We start from the raw sequence: 7531 nt of genomic DNA on the forward strand, positions 1-7531 counted from the left end.
GGATTCGTTAAAATAGAATAAAGTTATAATCAATTGATTATTTTGTGGAAATAGAAATTTAAATTAAATATGTATAATTTTAGTTTAGTTAGGTGGAATTGTAATAATATTAATGTATTTGATTTAAAGAAATAAATATTGTAATATTGTAATATTAATTTATTGTTTAACTAAGAAATACTATAACTTTTTTAAAATATTTAAATGATCAATATATTCTTCAATTAATTATTCTTTTTAAAAAATGAACAAAATAAAAATGGCCATTGCATAAAAATGTAAAAAATAAAAAAACGTGATATTGAGAAATTTACAAATTTAAAATCTTCTCATTTGAAATTAAAGCTCCTAAATAAAGTCAAACCAATGTTGTATTTCTAAAAATGTAAAAATAAGAACATAGTCTTCCTATTTGTAAAGTTATTGTTGCTACAGTATTTTATCATGTCATTGTGAAAGGAGTTCTCTTCAAGCTAAACTAATAATATATTTACACCACAACGAAGTCAGAAATTTATTTTACAAAACCAAATTGAATTATATTTTTCCAAGAAAATTAAAGTATAATTTTATTATTGTATTAACATATCATTTGTAAATTTTAAAAGGAATTATAAAGAAATTTATTATCTTAGAAGGGGTCAAATTGCAACATAACCATTATATTAGTTTAAAAATTCAAAACTTTTGAAAGAACTAAAAATATTTTTTTACTATTTGGGGGGCCAAGGCCCATGCTTGCCCTTTTGATGTCGTCCCTTATTAATACTTAGTTTTAAATGCATAATAAATAATGAGCAGCTACTTGCATAGTTTGTTAGTGATGAATTTAGGTGAGAAAATTTTGATATGCATTCTGACACCCCACACCTGATCCGATCATAAGAATTGAATGTGTGATGTCACATTACTTTGTCGAAGTAACTCGTATCATTTATGGAATAATTAACCATATATACATGACATAATTTAAAAGCATTTTCAATTGCAAGTATAATCAATCATTACTGATGTCCTACAAAATATTCTTTGAGTTATGTGAGGTCAACCACGGAGTTAGGACTCGAATCCAAACTCAACTACCAAAATTCAACTGGGTGTCCTGAGGCCAAATGGTAAAAATGCCAAAATGCAATTTTACTTCAAGCCATAAGGATGCCAAATCATACCTATGAAACCATATAACACTCAATTATCAACCAACAACTTGGCATCCAAAAACATATCATCAACAATTCATACCATTAAAAAAACCTTATAAGACCCCTAATTTCTAGGTACATGCCATTATAAATCACAAACATAATGAAACTTTACAAAGATTTAGTTGAGTCGAGATGTGAGATTTGGATGCTGTTGGCTCTCATCGATCACTCCAAAACCTAATCGCCACCTACGCACGAAAACAAATAATCCGCATGTTGAGTAAAAGAGCTCAGTGGTGCCTATATAATATGATAACAATGCTTATACATGATAAATAAATATCAAACTATTTGATCTTCTGTAATTTGATATGTCAAATTAGGCTCTCCATTACACTTAATGAGCTTATTCTCGAGCAATTTATATGTTTTTTGTTGTGTTTTTACTTAGTTTTAGTTTTTTTTGTTTTGATAAGTGAATTAGTGCATTTTATGCTACTTTTGAGACTCGAATTTACCAAATGTGTCATAGGGATCCTAATGGTTGATTGAGTCTTGTAGGGAGTCATTGGAGGCCTGAACGTGAACGAAAACATCATCTAGAAGGGGGTATTGCGATATCGAAGCATGGAAGTCATGGTACCCGTGATAGTGCTGAATTGAAGAAGATTGAGGCTCTTCATAGTGATTTCACGATATCCAACTCCCAAAGGACCCCCATTTCAAGACTGTCGTGGGTATCGCAATACCGCTGCCTGATGTGAAGAAAAATGACTGCAGTGGTAGTTTTTGTCCAACACCAAAACCAATCAAAATACAACGTCCAAGGGCATTTTGGCATTAAAATTTGGGTTGTAATAAGCTATTAAAAGCCATTTTTGGCTAAGAACAAAAAGAGTTGTAGTTTAGGTTAGAAAGCTTCTTAGTTTTAGGTTTTTTCTTTCATCTTTTAGTTTAGGTTAGCTGTAGGATTTAGCTTTCTACAACTTCTTTATTTTCCTTGTATTTTCTTAGTTAGTTAAGTTAGTTTTTACTATAGCTAAGTGTTGTTTATCTTTAAATCCTTTAACCTTACATTGTATTTTCATTTCCATCTAAAGCTTTTAATATAGTTTAAATTCATTTCCAATTTCTTAGATAAAAATATGATCTTTTATGTTTTTTCTTCCTTACCATTATTGTCATTTGTGTTTTCTTCAAGTCTTTACTAGAATGTTCATGTTTTTATCATAGTTCCTTTAAGTTTACTTGATGTATATGTTGTTCGAATTTTTGGTTTTTGTTGGTTCATATATGAATATTAGTAGCTAAATCTTAGGGTGGTTGGTTGATGAAAATGTTGTTTAGTTAGTCTTTGATGCATGGACTAAATCGTAAAAATTAGACTAAATCCATTAAACTTTAAAACTTAGGATTGATGCCCCTAAGGGAATATCAAGATAAGTGACACCAAGAGGAAATCTTAATGGGCACCAATTTATTAGTCCTGGGTTAGTCGGGTGAGGTCGAGAGATAAACCGGACTAATTTGTCTAATTTGGTAAAGTTGAGACTGAAAGGTAAAATAGAACCAATTTAGGAGTGTTAACGATTTAGATCCTTAATTCAAAGGTTAATTAACAACATGGAAATCAACCAACCCTCCCTGTTATTGTATTTGATAGTTTTATATTTTGTTTTATTTACAATTTAGTCCTTTTCTATTTTAGGTAATTAATTAGCTTAATTAATATTTAAATTAAGTTTTTCCGTAATATAGACATTAGTGAGTAGCTAGCTATACTCCTTTTTTGCATGCTTGATTGAATAGAAATCATTGAATCGTTGACTCCTTCGGGTTCGATTCTTGGAAGATTTCGGTGTTTTATTGTAACATTACAAATATTACAACTGACTTGTCACACTTGCAGATACCGCACTTAGTATTTTATTCAATTGTTATTTTTAGTGTTGATTTCCTCTCATCATTCACAATGGCGACAAGGAGTCGATCAAGTTGTTAGCACTGTTGCCAGGGAGTAGGTGCAAGATTTAGTGATTTTTAGTGGCTGTTGCGTGTTTGTAAGGAGATAATTAGAAAAATCTATGTTTATAGATATGACACTTTATTTTCTTAAATTTGTAGGGAGAACTACCGAAATAATATACGTCTGGTGCTAAATATATATACACCCAATGCTTATCGGTACGTCCAAAGTAATATGCACCTAGTGTTCATTGGTATATTACCGAAGTAATGTGTAATAAGGCTTTATTCTTTATTTTTTATTACTAAATCTCATTGTATCATAAATAGAAGCATATTATCAATAACAATTCACAATCACAATTATTTATATAATTCGACATAACTCAATCGAATCAAGTAGTCACATTTATACATACCTAAAACTTGTTCATCACTAATATCATTTGATCATAATTCACTATCTGTTTAAAGAATAAATTAAGAACAAATTATGTGTAACACCCCTAACCCGTATCCGTCACTAGATTAGGGTTACAAGGTATTATCAAATCAAGTGACAACATAAAACCATTCAATTATTAATTTAAATATCAATATTCAAAACCAATAATCATTCATAGCATATATACAATTTCGAGCCTTATTTCGAGCTTATGGAACCTAAAAATCAATTTGGAAACAATTAGGGACTAATTTGAAGTAAAACAAAAAATGTAGAAAATATAAAAACAGAGGTCATATAACCGTATGGCCAAGTTGTGTACAGTTTGAAAATAGGGTCACACGATCATGTCTCCAAGCCATGTAACAACATGTGACCGTGCGGGTCAAACCCGCACCTAAAAATCAATAAGACACATGATCGTGTGGGGTGGTCGTGTGTAGCACACAGCTATGTGCATCCAAAATGACCCCTAATGCAAGCCAATTCATCAACCATTTCTTAGGCATCAAGCCAAACCATTTCCAAACTTTTTCACCAATTCAAAACACATCTAAATATGACAAAAGCATACAAAAAATATACAACCCATTGTGCCTAACCAATATGCCCACATTGGCACCAGAATTAAACACTGATCCAAATTCACATTCAATATACACATGTTCCTACCTTATAAACCAATCTAACATATCTATGCATCTATTTCATACACATCCATTGAATCAAACATCAAACCACTTTCATAAGGCATATAACATATGGTCAAAAACACTTATATAGACATACCATTGCCATCACACACCACAATCAACCACAATACTAATTAAGCTTCACATTAATAAACACATCTCATACTTCAATTGATACAAAACATATCCATAATGATTATAACATATATATACAAAAACCCTATTTACATGCCACTAATAACAAACCAAAGTGAACAATTAGTTACCGATTAAGTTGTCGGATAATGTAATCTCCAAAAGCAATGCAATCGATGGCTCGTAACTGACTATCTACAAAGAAGAAAAACCAAAAATGAGGTAAGCTTGCGTAAAACTTAGTAAGTTCGTATTGAACATAACTTTAACTTACTGTAACGGTCGTAACTTAAACATTTCGCAATTAAATTCATAAATAAGGTCATGAGTTCATTATTAATATATACATATTACAAGTCTCACAAGGTTAGTAAGTTCGCAAATATGAAACTTATAACTTTATTCTGTCATAAAACATATACTAGTAAACACATTTGATATACCATTCATACAACATCTATTCATTTAACATTTTATCTTTCCATTTCAAGTGTTCATTTCAAATGTCCATTTTTTACATATCTATCCATATAAACATTTCGTACAATCACTTCATATATCTATTTTCATATAATCAATTCATATAATCATTTCATATACTCATTTATATAACTATTTTGTATACCCATCTCATATTACAATTTCGTAGAATCATTTCATATAACCATTTTGAGTAACCATTTCATTTTACACATTTAACATGTATTCATTTTGTATATCACATTTTGTTTCAATATTTCATATCAAATTCTCCATTAATTGTTTCATTCCATATAGTTGTTTCGTTTTACACATTTAACACCTGATGAACCAAATGAAATAACGTCGGATACGCAAGAACAATGCTTACACAAAGTGTGACTGTAACTGTAAATGCTCACACGAGCTATAAAATGGGCCTATGCACACGAGATGTGGAGAATCCGCAACAAATGTAGGACATCATGTAACAGCCTGATTTTTCAGTGGTATCGGAAATAGTGGTTCGAGGCCACCAAATTTGGCAAGTAAAATCATAAATATTATTATTTAATATTTAAGAGTCAAATATGATTTTAAAAAGGTTTTTGAATTGGTAATTTATGTTTTAAAATGATTTATTAGGTTCGAGTGGTAAGATACTAGGTCAAGTGGTTTTAAAAAGTGAGGTATTGGGACCTCGTTTCTATAAACTGAGCTGTAAATATTTTTATAAATATGTAAGGAGTGTCATTAAGATGACATTAAAGTTTCGTTGAAAAATTTTAACGTTTCGATAGTTAATTAATTAAAAAGGACTAAATTAGAAAAGGTGTAAAACTTGCTAATTATAATATTTAAATGAATAAATGACTTGATTAATAAATGAGGAAGGACTTAAGTAATAAATAAACCTAAATTAAAATATAAGGCGGCATAATAAGGTAAAATAATTAAATAAAGCCATTGAATGGCAAAATGGTAATTTGCTTGAAATTAAAATAAAACCAATTGAATTTGAAAGTTATTTTTATGCATTCTTCTTCTTGTTTCCGCCTAAACCGCCATGAGAGAAATTTTTAAGCTGGTTCTTCAATTTTTGCTTAATGTGAGTTTAATTTTTACCCGTTTCTTGTAATTTTTATATTTTTGAGATTGTTACAATTAAGTTCAATTAAACCATACCTTTGTTTTTGATTTTATGAAAAATTTTGGAAGTTTCGATTGATAAATATTAGATTTTTTTGATGAATAACATAGATTTAGAGTTTTGATTTTGTTGTATGATGATTTTATTAAGTGATTTTGTTAAATATTGATTTTAGGATTAAATTGTGAAAAAGTTAAAATATTAGGGTTTAATAGTGAATTTTTGGTTTATTAAGGGCTGTATGAAGGCCTAGAATATTTGGATAGATTATTGATTGAGAAAATTAGTTAATTTGATAGATTAACTAATTAAGGGATTAAATTGTAAAAATTGTAAAATTTTTGGGGTAATTGTGTAAATTTTAAAAAAACAAAAGGGTATTAATTGTAAAATGAATTGAAAATGAAATATATGCTAATAAATGAATACTTTTATATTTTAGATCAAGATCCCGTAAATACTCGTGAAAAAGGAAAAATAGTAAATAGTCCCTCAACTTCTACAATTACTACAATTCAATCCAGGTAAGTTCGTACGATTAAAATTTAATATTTGTATAAATTCGATGAATGGTATTATGCATTTATTCTATTGTTGGAAATGAATTATTATTGGAATTATAATATTGAATTGGATATTTGGTTTGAATGGAACTCGAGATTTGAGTACAATCGTAATTTGGCGTATGATGGTATTGGAGGGAGATATCAGCATTTTACCCAGGTAAAATAAGGTTCAGCATTTGTTGCGAACTCTCGTGTTTTACTTTCTGTTTGGCAGAATTGGGTGAATTAGCTCTTACGAGCTTCTGTTCAGCTCTTATAAGCTTCTGTTTAGCTTTCAAGCTTCTGTTGGCATATTCAGATGGACAGTTCTTATGAGCTTTTGTTAACGATGTACTCTTATCCATAAGTCATTCTTTGAATGGAAAAAAATTCGGTAAGGTGATTTATTTAATGAATTTGAAAGACATGTTATTTATTTTGTATTGATTTGAATACGAATGTATTTGTCAATTGAAGTTGTGAATGACAGGAAGTTGACATGAATAATTTTATTTATTTGACTTGTTATAGTAGGTTCGATAAGATTCTTATTTAACCCGTCGAACTTATTAAGCTTATTTGTATTGTTTAATATCTTTGTAGATTTTCAGAAGGTTGGACGATCGGATCAACACTCAAGTCACATTATCCAGCTTATCTCGGTAGTTTTTGAAACATTTAATATAGTTTATATGGCATGTATAGGCTTTCGTACGGACTTAGTCAAAGTTTAGCTTATGAAAATATTATGAATAATATTTTGTTTATATAACCAACTCACATATTGGTATGAAATTAAGGCATGATTGTGATGTTAGTATAAGTGATATATGTATGTATGTATGTAATTGAGTTATAGTGAACTTTGGTAACTTGGTTAGATAAACTAATTAGGTAAGGTTGGATACTTGATTGGCATTTTTCTAAGTTGTCATTTGAGGTGCCTAAGGGTTTATTAGTTGTATGTGGTAATAATATATGTTTAAGACTTGATT

The sequence above is a fragment of the Gossypium hirsutum genome, chromosome D11 (genome assembly GCF_007990345.1).
Source record: "Gossypium hirsutum isolate 1008001.06 chromosome D11, Gossypium_hirsutum_v2.1, whole genome shotgun sequence".
Taxonomy (NCBI): domain Eukaryota; kingdom Viridiplantae; phylum Streptophyta; class Magnoliopsida; order Malvales; family Malvaceae; genus Gossypium; species Gossypium hirsutum.